Consider the following 16145-nt stretch of genomic DNA (forward strand, 5'->3'; position numbering starts at 1 on the left):
CAGTCAAGATGAAGAATCACGTGCCTTCCAAGGATAAGATATAAAACGATAGATTTTCCCTTTTCTTTAATAAGATTTTTACCATCTCTCCATTCTGTTATTTAATACTGTCCCTTCAGCATCATTTTATACGCTTTCCTAATCTTACTGTTCTGACTCATGAAGCGTTCACCTCATAAACCTCTGTTTGGGAGAGCAGGTAGGGACTAAAGCCCAGCAAATGGAGGTACGGCTTCTTCTGCAGCAAAGGGTGGGAAAGTGGGTGGGTGATTTCTTCTTTCTAGTCCTATTTTGTGGGTTTGGGTTGGTTTTTTTTTGGTAGCTCTCAGAATTCATTAAACAGCATGTGAACACAGTCTAGCTAATTTCCAATGAATACACAAAGTAATGTGTAAATTCACCTATGATATCTAAGTTGAAAACCAGTTATGAACATGCTTCATACCTGATAACGTCAGGACATATTGATATTTCACCTTTACAGCAACTGTGCTGCTAATTAGGCCGTCTCAGTTTGTTATCTCCAAAACTAATTTTCTTCTCATTCCTTATTTATTCATTTTTCTTTGATGGGAAATGTGATCAAAACCTATTCTCATTTAGTTTTCTGTGGCGCATGATACATGAACAGAAATATTCCTTTTATTTGATTCAAAGCTCCTTTCTTGTTAATTCATATTTTCACGGCTGGAGATGGCCAAGAAATCTGGTAGGTGGTAGTGAAACAATCTGAAAGGAAAGCTCACTGCAAGTATATAATTTTGCAGTGGGTGAGATCTAGCCTTCAAATATTGTTGAGTTACAGTGTCATTATTTTCTCTCTTCACTCATCAGTAGAACCCTTTTTGCCTTTTCTCTCCTGTAAACTATCTTCTTTATAACTTCTACGCAGTTCTGCATAAATGGAAACTCCTCCCAATCTTTGCTTTTAATCCCCTTTTTCCCAAAAGACTCATTACTAAAACCTAATAGATATTATCTAAACCAACTGCTTCCTTTCAGTCTTAAACCTGTGTACACATCTGGTACACAGATGTGCACCCTAAGAACCAAGAGATTTGGGTGCCCAAAATTAAGAGTAGGATATTTGGGAAATAGGAGCCTATAGCCCCAGAAAAAGTGCTTCTGGAACTTTCCACATTGCCACATAAAATGAGTAGTGAGTTTGCACTGATCACTCATGATTTAAATTAAATATTACTCTCAAGATTAAATGAAGGCTAGTTCATTTTAATTGGCTACGTGCAGCAGAAAGTAAAGAAATCTCCATTAAGGGAAAAGGCCATTCTGTTGGGAACATACAGCAAGCCACTTACTTAATTATAAAGAGGTAGTATGGTGTTTGTGCATGATATTTTACATATCTCTAAATAGTGAATATATATAGCCTGTTAGCCTACATATAATCAATAAACAAAAATATATTGACTCAAATCTCCAGTAATAATTACTTAAATGTTTTTTGTGAAGTCATGCAAGCATTTTGAATATATTACTTGAGACTGACTCATATCAAATGAGTTCCACTAAAAACAGTTCTGTTCCAGATTCTGAAGGCTGTAGGTGCTTATTATTTTTTCATCTGAAAACTTGCATTCCTCCAAATTGGAATTTTATTTGTTCAGCCTCTACACTGCACTTACATGTTAAATGGAAAGTGTTAGAGCACATACTATAAGCATTACAAAATTTGTGGTGATCCAAATCCTTTTTCCTTTTTCCTAAAAAGGAAATAACAGCTTTGGAAATTTACAAAAATGGTAACAGTGGTACCATCTATTAGCAGACCACAACAGATATTTTATTTGAGCATGAATCTTTGTTTTTGACATTCCAAAAAGTTGCTCACTGTTTTGCTTCAAACTTGTCAGAGTCTGTGTTCTAGGACTTTTAGCTTCCTCTCCATTGCTTTTCAGACTGTTTTTGTACTAGACTGCACTTAATTTGATTCAAATTGTCAATGTCAAAATTCCTTTGAGGTGATTCAAAGCTTGATCAAACCTCTTTTATGATAAGAACTGCACAGATGAAGGCAAGATACTGTTTTCAAAACAGACTCTTTTATATATATATATATATACACACACACTGTACTTTGTGTTATAGCATTTCAAATGTGCTGATCCGTGTATAAAAGAAACACAGATGGCCCAGGAACATGAACCAATTCAAATGATTCCTAATGTGAAGAATGTAAGAGAGTTGTTGAATTTTTGTGGGAAAGTTGTGGTTACAGGTAAAAATTACAGTAGCAGCCCTGTATGTTAAACAGTACAGATAATTTATAGGAAAAGAAAGAGATGGACTTGGCAAACTTGGCTAGCTCACTGCCTATTGTTGTATATACTAATGCTGTATCAATGTAGACCTCCTTTGAAAATCACTGGGTGCTAAACATCTTCCCCTAATCTAAGCATTAGCAATGTCTGTCTGCTTTCAGATCACTACTGTTTAAGGTCAGAACAGATGTTGCGTCATCTACCCCAACCTGCTATATAACACAAACCATTAAACTTCATCCTGTTACTGCTGCACAGAGTTCAACGAAACACCTTTGCCTGCTTATGCTCAAGACAACACATAGCCATGATCTAAGACATGAAAAGTTTGGGAATTTTGTAATTTGGTGCAAAAATTTGTTGATTTTTGCCCAGGCTGGTTTCAGGATCTGGCAGGTTATGACGGGGACTCAGCACTTTCCCGTCTGTGGGCAGAGGGTTGCATCTTGGGGTAGCAGCCGACATAATTTATACTGCCAGTTGAGTAAGACTTATTTGTCACAGTTTTCATCCTTGTGTCTGTTAATGTGTACTTGCAGGCAGCACCCAGAAGTAGAGGCTGGTTCCCAGACTGGTATAAAGGAGGGTCTGCTCAGTTAGCACAGACCCAGGGCATCCCCACTCAGTATATTAGTCTTCTTCCACTTCTCCTTGAAGCAAAAACACCAGAAAATTTTAGGCTTATGAACTCAACAGGATTGCCAGCTGGTACAGGAACAGTAGCTTCCAGGTCACAGGGTGTATGGTGAGATCCTGGGGAGTTGGCGGCTTCTGTTTGTGCATGCAGCTGCAGTGGGCAGCAGCTGCTGAGACAGTGTGCCCTACGAGACCTCAGAGGGAGTGGGAACTGCTGCCTCCTGCAAAGCTAGTTTATTGCATCATGCTTCTCCACGAGACACTGTCTCCCAGTGAGTTCCTATCACTGCAACCCTTTGCCTAAAGTAATACAGCAGTACAGTGCTATATGGTTTAGTTTCATGTAGTCCTGCTAGGAGCAGGGAGTTGGACTCCGTGATCCTTATGGATCCCTTCCAACTCGAAATATTCTATAATTCTATGATTCTATGTAGAAAGCAGCGGTCTGGTGTTCAGTCACATGCCCCTTAGCTTTGAACACGATGTCCAGGCAACCAGCACATAGTATTTGGCTTTCTTGATGCGACTCTTTACTGGAACATTTCCACTTGGTGATAAATTGTCTTTGCCATGAAGATGGGACAGTTTGGGAGCCACTTGATGTGCAGTTTTTTAAAGTACTGCTCACTTTCATTTTTAGAATGAAACACCTTGGAAAAATCTACTGCTACTACAGAAGACCCTGTTATCCACCAAGTTTACAACCTCATGAGCAAGTAAAGGCTTACTAAATAATATCTATTATATAGTCAGTTCTCTATTAGTATATATTCTGACATTAGTTGACACTTGATTCATTACCAACTGAATGCTGTATCAGATTTTTACATTATTTTTCCTGGGACTGATGGCAGGTTAATAGCCTTGAGGTATAGTATGTACCTATTTGTAGTCCATGAACAGTAACAACACATTGGTGTTCTGGTATTCCCAGGCTCATGAAAATGGACTGTAAATGAACCAAAGATCTCTTACATGGCTTCTTAAGACACTGAAGTTCCAATTATTATGACAACCCAATTTAAAACTATTTGTCACTAACAAATATTATTTAGTTTTTTCCCTTTAGAAAGACCATGGTAGTCCTCATACAATAAAAGTACATCAGTCTGATGAAAGTACATCAGTCTACTCCTCTCCAAATGCAGAGAAACAATGTTTACTGATTTTTTTTTTACATATTTAGTTTCTACCCATTGTCTTGTGTCTGTTTAGTTGTGGTTCTATAAAATTACTAGAATTTATTTTCCTCGTCATAAACTTCAGCTTCTTCCAACTATCTTCAGCCATACTATCTGTGGATCTGTCAGTAATATCTTCAGTGCAACTCAGTTTTATTTTTGCCTTATTACTAATATGTACAGAAACATTATTATATATATTTTATATTTCCTTATTCTTTGTGTCTCATACTTTTTTTTTCACTTCTAATTGCATTTCACTTTTCGTCTGAAACAAGCAAGCTTGTGGCTAAAATTGGCCTTCTTTGGTTGTAAAATCAGGGGAGAAAAGGTATTTAAGGACAATCTCCTAAATTCTTTTTAAGTATTTTTCTTCTAATTTTTCCTCCCAGACAGATTTGCTCATCCTTTTCCTGTTTGGGGACATTGAGCTCCTCTGAAATACTGGCTGGAAATATGCTTTTTGACCAGACTAAATGGTCAGCTTTGGCAACCACCAGATTCCAATCTAGTGATGAACTTGTCTTTATTCATCATAAGGACGTCCAGAGTGGATTTACCTCATGTTGTATGCAGTACCTTTTGTCTTAGGAATTGTGCAGTGTTGAGAAAATCTGCTAATGATTTATTATGGGCTGCCTGGCACTGCTAGCATCATCTCACAAAACAAAATTTCCCATTGGAAAAGCTATTTATTTCATAAGTTACTCCATCTTATATCTCGTTAAGATTACCTCCACTTCTCTGTGAGATGCAGGACCGCTTTTTTTTATAATGGTCTCACATACTGTATCTCACACTTTGGTCCTGAGAGACAGCAAACATAGGTGTCTACATGTGTGCTAGCAGCCCAAGCACTCCTCATGGTCAATGGGGATCTAGTAAACAGAGTCATGGACCCTAGGGAGTGATTCAGCTCTCTAACACAGATACCATAACAGTATTCAGTTACATAAATGTAGGCATCTAGTATCATTTTAGATGCTCTAAGGTATCCAGCTTATCTGTATAGGTTATGAGAAAGGACTTAAAGGCCTGTCCACTTTTCAAGTGGCAGCTGGTGTCAAAGCACAGTACTCCACAGTGCCTAATAACAAGGCATCTGCATTTAGGCAACTGCTTGTTGCCAAGGGGCTTCAGTCAGCTGGTGATGCAAATGCATCTACTGCTGTCTGACATGCCCTGGACTGTACAGTACATCCAAGTGGGGCTGGATGCTACAACTCAGGCTCTCAAGGAGACCTCTCCTGTCCTGAAGCAGTGGCAGGAGGCCAGGCACATCTAAGCAATCTAGAATTACATTAGACACTTATGTTTTGGTACCTGAATTGTGCCCTTGGAGCTCCAGTCTCCTAAGTAGGCAATATCCTCACTTTGTGTAAAATGTCTGAACGATATTTTCTCCAACAATTTTCTCTGTAGACTTCTCTTAGCCGAGTGTTCAGCACAATGTCTGCAAAGAAATGTCACAGAAATAGAGCCAAGCAAAATGAGGTGTACAAGCCTGGAGACAGTAATGATCTATTCCCCCACAGGTATTTTTCGTTTTCTTACCACCTCTAAAAACATAATAATAAAAAAGCAAAATAGGGAATTTTTTGAAAGGTCAAATAGAAATTTAGAAGACAGTTCTCTGCTTCCATTAGATCATCACCTGAGTCCTCAGTGAACAGTTTTCTTCTATTTTAGTCAAGCAAAGCTTTTCAATAGATTTCATACCTAATTGTATAAGTTATAGATATTGGAAAGGATAGAAACAATTTAACAGAGTTTGCATCACAAGCTTTCATAGGCTTATTTTGAATTAACACAGGAGTGCTTAAGGTCTAATTTGCTCACCATCCAACCGAAGAAGGGACAAGCTGCACCAACATTTCCCTCATCCTGTGTTGATTAAGGAGAATACACCACTTACCAAGTATTCCTGTTCTCCTTACATAGATTTTAGACCTCTGTCTACTTAGTCTGACTCTTTTTTCTTTACCTCTGTATTTTTTGGACCTCAGTAAGCACTTACCGATTGTATTTGGATAATTATGTATCTCTGTATACACATGTACGTCTGTTTGCTAAACAGCAAACTGATTTGGACCAAAAACTGGAATCAACATCTATCCCTTTAGCTTCCCAGTAGTCTTTTTCATGTTTTCTTAATACATAAAATTACTTTTGCTTATATAGATATGTTATACTACAAAACAGAATATAATTTTCAAAGATGCTGCACCTTTTTGGAATAGCGATATGAAGCCTAGAGGGAATTTCTTTCCTTCTCTCTTCAAATGCTGGGCTGTAATTTCTTTTGGATTGTAGGTATGGAAAGTAAAACATTGCAATCAAATATTGTAATGCCTCCAAACTCTCAGTCGGATCAGAACTCCATGTTATCAGCCGTTCAAACATATAAAAAGACAGACATAAATTTCTCCATGAAGGGCTGAAGAAAGTGTTACAACTGACTGAGAAGAAAAAATAGGAAAACATTCAGAGAGCAAGCAGGTAAAAGCATTGCCAATATTTGGGTAGATCAATGCAAAATATTAATGTCACCACACTTAAAATTATTGTATATAAGCAAATGGATGACTTACTTCCCCTTTAGGCTCTACCTATGCTAGTAAATCACATAGTGGCTTTTGGCACTGGAAAGTCATTTTTTATCATATTAATTTGTTAGAATAGGCTTTTCCATGACTCTAGCCTGAGTTGAACAATTCCTAGTCATGGTTTGGGACATACCACTCTCAACAGAGATTTTAAATGAAGCCACCCTGTTTCATGGTGTAAGATAGCCTTACAGTAGGGATGGGGCTAAGTCATGCTAGTTGGTCCAGAGCTGGAAAATGTCCTGATTTCACTTAATGGTATAGATGCAGATTTAGAATCTGGAATATAACCTGGGCCATCAATAAGAAAAGAGACATTCAGATCCTAAGTTCTGCTGATGTTAGCTGATCAACAATGTGATTTTTATCAAATTATAATATCATTATTTTCACCATTTTCTCAAAATGTGTGTGTGTTTGCATGTGTGTGTGTGTGCATATGTCACTCTTGCTTTACACTGAAGTTTTGAAGAAGATACATGGATTATTTTTAGTTTTCAAAAGAGAAACATATATGTTTCAGAAATAAGATCTGATTCCAAGCTTTAGCAGAGTAATAATTTTTAAGTGGAAAAGCTTGTCTCACATAGAACTGCTGACACAAACTTAGCTACAGCAGTACCAGTGAGCCACACTATAATTTAGGTCATGTTCCTATCCTTTAGATAACTTCGATAATATGGCTAGCCACTTGCGGTATAGCAAAATCCATTGCTCCTATGCCGATCTCATGAAAGCAGAATGAGACTTTCTTGTTTCCAGAGCTGAGCGTCACACATTTGTAATAACTTTGCTCATGAATGGAAGAGTTCTATACTGTGTTTTAGCGGTTTAATTGTGTGTATTATGGAACTTTTAGCACAACAATAATTGAATAACCCTGAGAGTACCTGGTGTCAGAAAACAATATAAACAGGGTAATCACATTAGAAAGACCCACACCTTCTGTATAAGAGTTTTGGTGAGGCTTTCCTGCTTTTCTTCTATCCTGCTGAGGTTTACTCTTCTCACTTTCTGGGACTTAGTAAAAGGGTTTTGTGAGGCATGCAAGTGTTGATGGATAAGCAAGGCTGGTTCTGAGCACATGTGTGAGCCTGCATCCTCGTGTCCCCTGTGTCCAGACCCATCAGAGATTTGTGTTGTCTGACTGGTGACTTTTCTAGGGAACCACCCACGTGACAGTGATTCTTTCAAGCAAGTGGGAAATAGATATGCAGGTAATAGCCCCCAACATTTTGATTCAAAGCACGGTGAAGGGAAGAAGGTGTTTTCATTACCAATAAGCATGATATCCTTCTCCTGAAAGCCACTACTAATGACTTCTCACATATTCACATATCAAAACATTTTCAGAAATGTGCCTTCCAAGGTCTTGGAAAAGTGTTTGGGCTCCTAATTCACTCAGGTGATGCTGACCACTTTACTCCATGCCTATGTGTCTGTCTAGTAAAGGTCATCTTGTCTATATCTGAATTGCCTGTTAAGCTTGGAGTCGGGAGTGTCTTCAGAAAAGAACTCATTTATTTCCTGCCTTTCAAGCTTGCAAACAAGGCTGTTGGAATGACTGGGGACTTGCAAGCTCTATACGCGACAACACACCGCGTTCCAGGCCCTGAGCACACCAGAAGGCTCAGATTGCCCTGACCAGCCTCATCCAGGTTCTCGAGCCATACTGCCTCTACCCATTGGGCCAGCAACTGTATTTAAGCTGAAGCCCCAGCCCTAGCTGTGTTGCAGGTATGCTGTGCCTAGTTTTATACCTGGCGTTATCTTATTGACTTGATATCTGAGCTTTACCTTGGACCTGCCTCCTCAATAGAGATCTGTCGCTGGGTGGTTGGGCAGCTGTGGTGACAGCTACCAAACCAGCTCTACTCTTTTTCATTAGGTGCTGTGGGACTGTGCACCTTGCTCATGAGGTTGCTGCCCTACCTTGTGTAACCGCTGGCTCCCAGCTTGCCTTCCTTTGCACAGCTGCCCTCTCTTGTCGAACCCCGACAATAAGCTCAGGGACAGGCCAAGGACCTGAACTTAAATGTAACTAACTCCTAGGACAATGAATGGTAGATGTCTAGGTAGGCAGAGGCTCTAGAAGAGTACAGTCATGGCAACAAGAGCATTCTGGTGTACTCAGGACTCTGGTACTGCATATGGAATCACAGAATGGTTTTTGTTGGAAGAGACCTTTAAAGATCATCTAGTCCAATTCCCCTGCCATAAGCAGAGACATATTTCACTAGATGAGGTTACTCAGAGTCCCATCCAGCCTAGTCTTGAACATTTCCAATGGTGGGGAATCTGCAACTTCTCTGATCAACCTGTTCCAGTGTCTCACCACCCTTAACGTAACAAATGCCTTCCTTATATCCAACCTAAATCTACCCTCTTTCAGTTTAAAACTGTTGCCCCTTGTCCTGCCACTACAGGCCCTGGTAAAAAGTGTCTTTCTGTCTTTCTTATAAGCCTCCTTTATATATTGAAAGGCCAGAATAAGGTGTCCCCAGAGCCCGTTCTTCTCCAGATTGAACAACCCCAATTCTCAGCCTTTCTTCATAGGAGAGGTGTCCCAGCCCTCTGACCATTCTCGTGGCTCTCCTCTGGACCTGCTCTAACAGGTCCATGTCTTTCTTGTGCTGGGGACCCCAGAACTGGATGCATAACTCCAGGTGGGGGTCTCATGAGAGCCCAGTAGAGGGGAAGAATCACTGCCCTTGACCTGCTGGCCATGCTTCTTTTTATGCAGCCCAGGATATGATTGACTTTCTGGGCTGCAAGCACACATTGCCAGCTCATACACAATTTTTTATCCACCAGTATCCCCAAGTCCTTCTCTGCAGGGCTGCTCTCAATCCATTCATCACCTAGTCTGTACTGTTACTGAGATTGCCTCGACCTTCGTGAGGTTCAGATATGTTCATGTACTACACACATGCTCTCATACCAGTCCAGAAGGTGTCCATGAGGTAGCCAAGTGGTTAGAAAGCTCTTTTATCTCCTGTCTCTCACTTGAACCAGAAGGTGGGGTGGAGGGGTGTGGGAGGCATCCTGATCTTTCTCCTCTGTAGGGTAGAGCTTTGGTAAATGGGACATGTCTTCTCCAATCCCTATTCCTGCTGTCTTGTTCCTTTTCAGCTCTGCAGAATAATCTAAAATCATTGTGCAGTTGTATTTTTCCACAGTGTGAGCACATTCCCGCTGCCTAAGATGTAGGGAACACAACAATCCTGTGGGTCAGAATTCTGACAAGGAAGTTCAAAGGAAGTATTACCATTTCACGGTAATTTAGTCCTTTGACAGCAGTAAGGAGCCTAACTACTTAACTTTTTCCATAACAATCCAATTACCTGCATCTCTTGAACAGAAATTCACACAATATCTTCTCTATCTCCCCTTAACCTACATATGCAGTGGCTCCTACTATATATCAAAAATTATTGGCATGTCTTTAAAGAACTTGGTGTTGGAAATGAGCAGCAAGGGACAGAAGAGAAAAAAAAATACCCAAAAGGTTAATCTTTTTGTTTAATTTTGGTGATGGCTTGATGAAATACTAAACCACCTGGGGTTTAGGATCTCTCAATCGCTCTCCATTAGCCGACATTTCAAAGACAGTACTTTGTTTCAAGACTTCATTGCGATATATTCACTTTCTCCTTCCACATGAGAATGATATGTATGGACAAACCTCTGAAGGATTGTTCTCAGAAGTGAATAAGTCTTTTGAAGCATTTCAGTTGTCTAGAGTTTCTAACATAGCCAAGCAATATTTAGAGTGATTCTTTCATGACAAGATTATTTTATGCATTTTTAAATTCCTTTTTTTTCTGCACTCTGGAATTTGGTTTATTCTTTATAATCTTTTGATTCCTGCAAAGATTCAATACCTTGAAATTAAAAGATGAAAGGATTAATCAGCAGAATACTACAATATTAGCTTAATTGGTTCTGAGTTTTCCTGTTGAAAGGATTTTCTAACATGCATTTAGTAGCAGACACATGGTCTCTATTTTCCATGCCTTTATATTGGGATTTGAACACTTTCAAAAAGTTGCTCTGTGGAAAAGCACTAGCCTAATTCATCTCAATTAAAGTCTTCATCTGGAAGCAATAATGTAACTTGTCCAAACCTGAAGTTTGCAAAAATAGTAGCAAAATCCTTAAGGCTTTTTCATTCAAATATAATATGTAGTTTAATATATTATTTTAAAATGAATAAAAGGTGTTAGCACGATTTATCATAAATTATATACTTCAATGCTCTTGAGTCAATAACACAAAGAGCTTGGAAAAAAACCTGGAATTTTGCTTGACTTCACGTTAGATATGAAAATAGAAAGTTTTGTATATTGTAACCATTTATACAGAACAGAGCAGTACATATTCTACTGTCAATTCTGCCAAATGCTAAAAGCAATAAAAACTACTGATTACTATTTATATATATAAGCAATATATCATGCAATGGCAATATATCACCAGAAATTATTATCTGCAAGTATTCATCTTCTCTTCATTTGGGTGTGAGTCAAAGACAGTACCTGGGACAATTCTTTGGATGAAACTTTTCTGGATGGAAGTGGTTTAGATAGATAGTTTATTGTTTGTTTGCTTAAAAACTGCCTTTTGTATTTAGACAGTGGATGGCATCTTTTGTTTAATTTCCCTTCAAAATTGAGTGCCCATCATCTATAACGTTCAGTTCCTCTGACTGAAAACATTGGAGCTATTCATGTGGGTAAATGTTTGCAGATGCAAGGCCTACAATGTTTATTATTTTCCAAAAACTTCACTGTGTTGCTTGTTGCAGTCATACATGTGGATTCAGAAACATGACTATCACTGCTTCTCATCACACTGCAGATTCTCTGATTTTGTTATTAGTTCCCTTTATTTCTGATTTTTTTAATATTATTTTACAATCTAAAAAATGTGTGCATATATATATACGATTAAAGCAATACCATTTTTTCATAGTTTTGTCCATTCTTTCTCACACAAATGTAAGTTAATTTAAGCCCCAGTTTAAGCAGGCAGTAACAGAGCATTAACATTCTTCTGGTCTGCTGACTTAAAACACCCACATAGAGGTAATCTCTCAAGCTTTCAAGCCGCGTAATGTACACACTGAGTGAGAGAACAGCCTGACAAAGCAGTTTTGAAGAAACCACAGCTTTGTATTTCAGAAAGGAAAGCATGGAGTTTAACAGGCAGGGTAAGCATCCAGACTGATCCTCAGGCTACACTAACAGCCCTGAACTTCCAGAGCAGGAAGGAGGGCAGGAGACCAAAGGCTGGTTTATGTCACGTTAAATGTATCCATTGATGAGTCTAGCTGATTGAGTATTTGTGTTGAGTTTAATTCAAACACTAAAACAGCTTTTGTGCCTTTTCAGGAGATGCACAGATACTTTGATCTATTGCAGCTGGAGCTGCTGGAGCACTGTTAGGGTAATGTTTTATGCTAAAATTTATCAACTATTTTTAGTTCCACAATTTCAGTTCGAAGTCGATGCACTTACTATCGAACATCTCACAGCTCATGTTTCCCCTTCGGTGCTGTGCAAACTTGTCACTAACATGATCCTTAATTTCTTTTTCTTTTTATTGAATAAACTGCTTCCAACGAAATCAGCACTGGTTAAAGACCTTTTGTGATTCAGAATTTGGGATGGAAAAAACCCAACCACCTAGCAATAGCTTGGTAATGACTGTGGAAAATAAGGCCACTTCTTTTGAAAAAAAATACGGAGACTTAGGCAAAACTGACTTCAGAGCAACGTGTACATTCAGAGAGGATGAGCAAAAACACATCCATGTTCAAAGTAAGAATATTTGACCGTGGACATACAAAAAGGCTATTGATTCCACAGCTATGCACTCCGATTTTTTTAGAAAAAGGCAAAACAGCGAAGTATATGAATTTGTGTAGCCTCTTTGCATAAAGCCTCATGAAGATCTTTCCACCTGGTTTTCACGATTAGTGAACAGTAACTTTGTTACTGTCCCTCAGTGACACTAGATGGCACTTCAGAGTAGTGGTGGGATCAGAAAGTCTTTTGTAATCTTTTTTAGTTATTTTGCATATGATATTACAGAGGCATGAAAATAATGGCAGCATTGAACAAAAGTAATTTCTCAACTTTCTGCTAATTTGACTAATTTGGCTAATATGGCTAATTTGACTAATTTGACTAATTTGGCTAATATGACTCTGAAGTAGATAATACTGCCTATTTAAAAGAAGTTGCAAACATATACACAAAGAAATTATAACAAAGTGGTTCACTGGTAAGTCAAAAAAGCCAGATCATGGGCCAAAGAACTGTTTTTAGAAGATTTGAGAAGCAGTCTGAAGAGGGAACTGAAAAAAATCTATAAGCTTGGAAATCAGAGTAACACATTGTTGCCAGAGACTTAAGAGATGATCCTTTCCTGGAAATGAAATTAGATTTGATGTCATTTATATATCACCAATCAGGTATATGATGACTGTTTTGCTAACAAAAAAGTGTGTATGTACTTTTGGAAAGCCTAAACTTGAGGGATATCACATTAATAAAAAAAAAATAAAAATGGGAAGGATACTAGAAAAACAAAAGAATAAGTTTACAGTATTGCCATCAAACTGCAGTAAGAACTTAAAGAAGCATCACTTCTCCAAGACATCATTTTCATTTCCAACTTATTTATTCAATTCAGCAGAAGAGAGAAGGGACTATTTTCTTTACCTAAAAACCTCTTACAGGGATTTCAGTTAACACTCTAATAAGATTCATGAATAGGGGAAAAATGATACATTTAGATATCAAAAAAACAGCAGAAAATATTGGCCATAATTCTGAAAAGGTCTTTAAATAAGAAAAAGGGAAGTACAAACATTTACTCCGGCATGTTCCTAAGTAGTGTGAATCATAGGCATTATTAATTTAAGATGGCAGAAAATACATTGTTGTATCTAATTTTATTATTCTGTCTTTACCACAAAAAGATAGAATTTTAAAAATATTAGAAAATTGGTTTTAAAAGCAAAGGCAAGCAAGTGCTATTATTTTAGTTCAGATTTTTTATAATTTTATATTCGATGGAAGAAATAAGAAACTTCTGTATGTCAGTTAAATTCTTCCATCATTCTTGCAGCTGAGGATCTGTCACTACACCTTTTTATTCTCATATCTCTTGTTTCCACCAGCTTGAATTTCCCAATTATTGGGATATGTTTTGTTTCAGGCTCCCTAGGAGGGTCTAGCTCCATGCAGCTCTACAGGCTGGGGGAAGAGTTGTTAGAAAGCGGCCCGGTGGAAAGAGACCTGGGGGTGCTGATCGACAGCCGGCTAAACATGAGCCAGAAGTGTGCCCAGGTGGCCAAGAAGGCCAATGGCATCCTGGCCTCTATTAGGAATAGTGTAGCCAGCCGGTCTAGGGAAGTCATCGTCCCTCTGTACTCGGCACTGGTGAGGCCGCACCTTGAATACTGTGTCCAGTTCTGGGCCCCACACTTCAAGAAAGATGTTGAGGTGTTGGAGCGAGTCCAGAGGAGGGTGACCAAGCTGGTGAAGGGTCTGTAGGGTCTGACCTACGAGGAACGGCTGAGGGAGCTGGGGTTGTTTAGCCTGGAGAAGAGGAGGCTCAGAGGTGACCTTATTGCAGTCTACAACTACCTGAAGGGAGGTTGTAGTGAAGTGGGAGTTGGCCTCTTCTCCCGGGCAACTAGCGATAGGACAAGAGGACACAGCCTCAAGCTTCGCCAGCGGAGGTTCAGATTGGACATTAGGAAGAATTTCTTTACAGAAAGGGTTATTAGACATTGGAATGGGCTGCCCAGGGAGGTGGTGGAGTCACCATCTCTAGATGTGTTTAAGAAAAGACTGGACATGGCACTTAGTGCCATGGTCTAGTTGACAGGGTGGTGTCAGGGCAACGGTTGGACTCGATGATCCCTGAGGTCTCTTCCAACCTGGTTGATTCTGTGATTCTGTGATTCTGTGATTCTGTGTCTATTCTCACACCCAAGAGATGGTCACACCCTTGCCTGCAGTGACGCCTCTGTGGCCCAGGGATGGAGGAAGGGATAAGATGACTTAGGCTGCACCAGGAAACAAGGTTTTATTCCTTTATGTGATTGAGTCCTACAGGTTATTTTGTGACTGTTTACCATCTTCATACCTTAAGGAGGGATCGGAGATGCACTGTTGGGCCTAATGGCTTTCTACTTTAGCTCTATTATTTCTTTCCGCCCAACTGTTTATAGTTTGTTTGGGTTTGTTCTTTTTTTTCTCTCTTTCCTTTCTTTGTTTTGTTTTTAAGTGGAAGAGTCATCTGTTCTGTATTTATATGAAAAGCCATTTTAAAAGTATTGGGCTTCCCGCTGCTTTAAAGTCTTTGCAGATGCTGTGCGTGGATAGGGTCCCGTCAGTCAGACACTGTAGGTATGGCTGCACAATTTATGGAAAACCAAAAGCGTGTTCAACTTCTGAATTTGTCATGATCTTGCTGAGGTCTTGTGTTATAGGATTTGCTTATTCTGTTTTATTATGCAGGACTGGGAATCAGGAAAGTCCTGTTATCTTTGCAGCTCTTGGTTGTTAGTGGGGAATGTATTTTATGAGGAATAGCTTGTGCTTTAGCACAGAGGGCAGCAAGCTTGGTATGGGACATACCATGGTATTACAGAGGAGGACCAGGCTCAGATATTTTCTTCAGGACTTAAAATTGCCTCTGGTTTGAAAGAAAAGCCTTAGTATGAAGCTATTTTAAAACCACGGAGCGAGAAATTGGAAGTTTGTCTATATGTTTATATGAATTTTTTATGTAATAGAATCATAGAATGGTTTCGGTTGGAAGGGACCTTAAAGATCATCTAGTTCCAACCCCCCTGCCAGGGGCACGGACACCTTCCACTAGACCAGGTTGCTCAAAGACGCATCCAACCTGGCCTTAAACACTGCCAGGGAGGGGACATCCACAACTTCTCTGTGCAACCTGTTCCAGTGTCTCACCAACCTCACAGTAAAGAATTTCTTCCTAATATCTAATTTAAATCTACCCTCTTTCGGTTTAAAACCATTCCTCCTCGTCCTGTCACTACATGCACTTGTAAAAAGCCCCTCTCCTGCTTTCCTGTAGGCCCCCTTCAGGTACTGGAAGGCTGCTAGAAGGTCTCCCCGGAGCCTTCTCTTCTCCAGGCTGAACAGCCCTAATTCTCTCAGCCTATCTTCATAGGAGAGGTGCTCCAGCCCTCTGATCATCTTTGTGGCCCTCCTCTGGACTCTTTCCAACAGCTCCATGTTATTATTTATTGTGTGAATCTCTTCCTGTAAGTGGTATCTGTATCTGCTAATATGCACCATGTACATACAAACCCTGTGGAGTTGCTCAAGCTAAGACAATGCCTTTATCCTCTATTGAAATGCCAGTGCTTAGCGTTCTGCAGGAAGTCTCTCTCT

The sequence above is a fragment of the Nyctibius grandis genome, chromosome 5 (assembly GCF_013368605.1).
Source record: "Nyctibius grandis isolate bNycGra1 chromosome 5, bNycGra1.pri, whole genome shotgun sequence".
Lineage (NCBI taxonomy): Eukaryota > Metazoa > Chordata > Aves > Nyctibiiformes > Nyctibiidae > Nyctibius > Nyctibius grandis.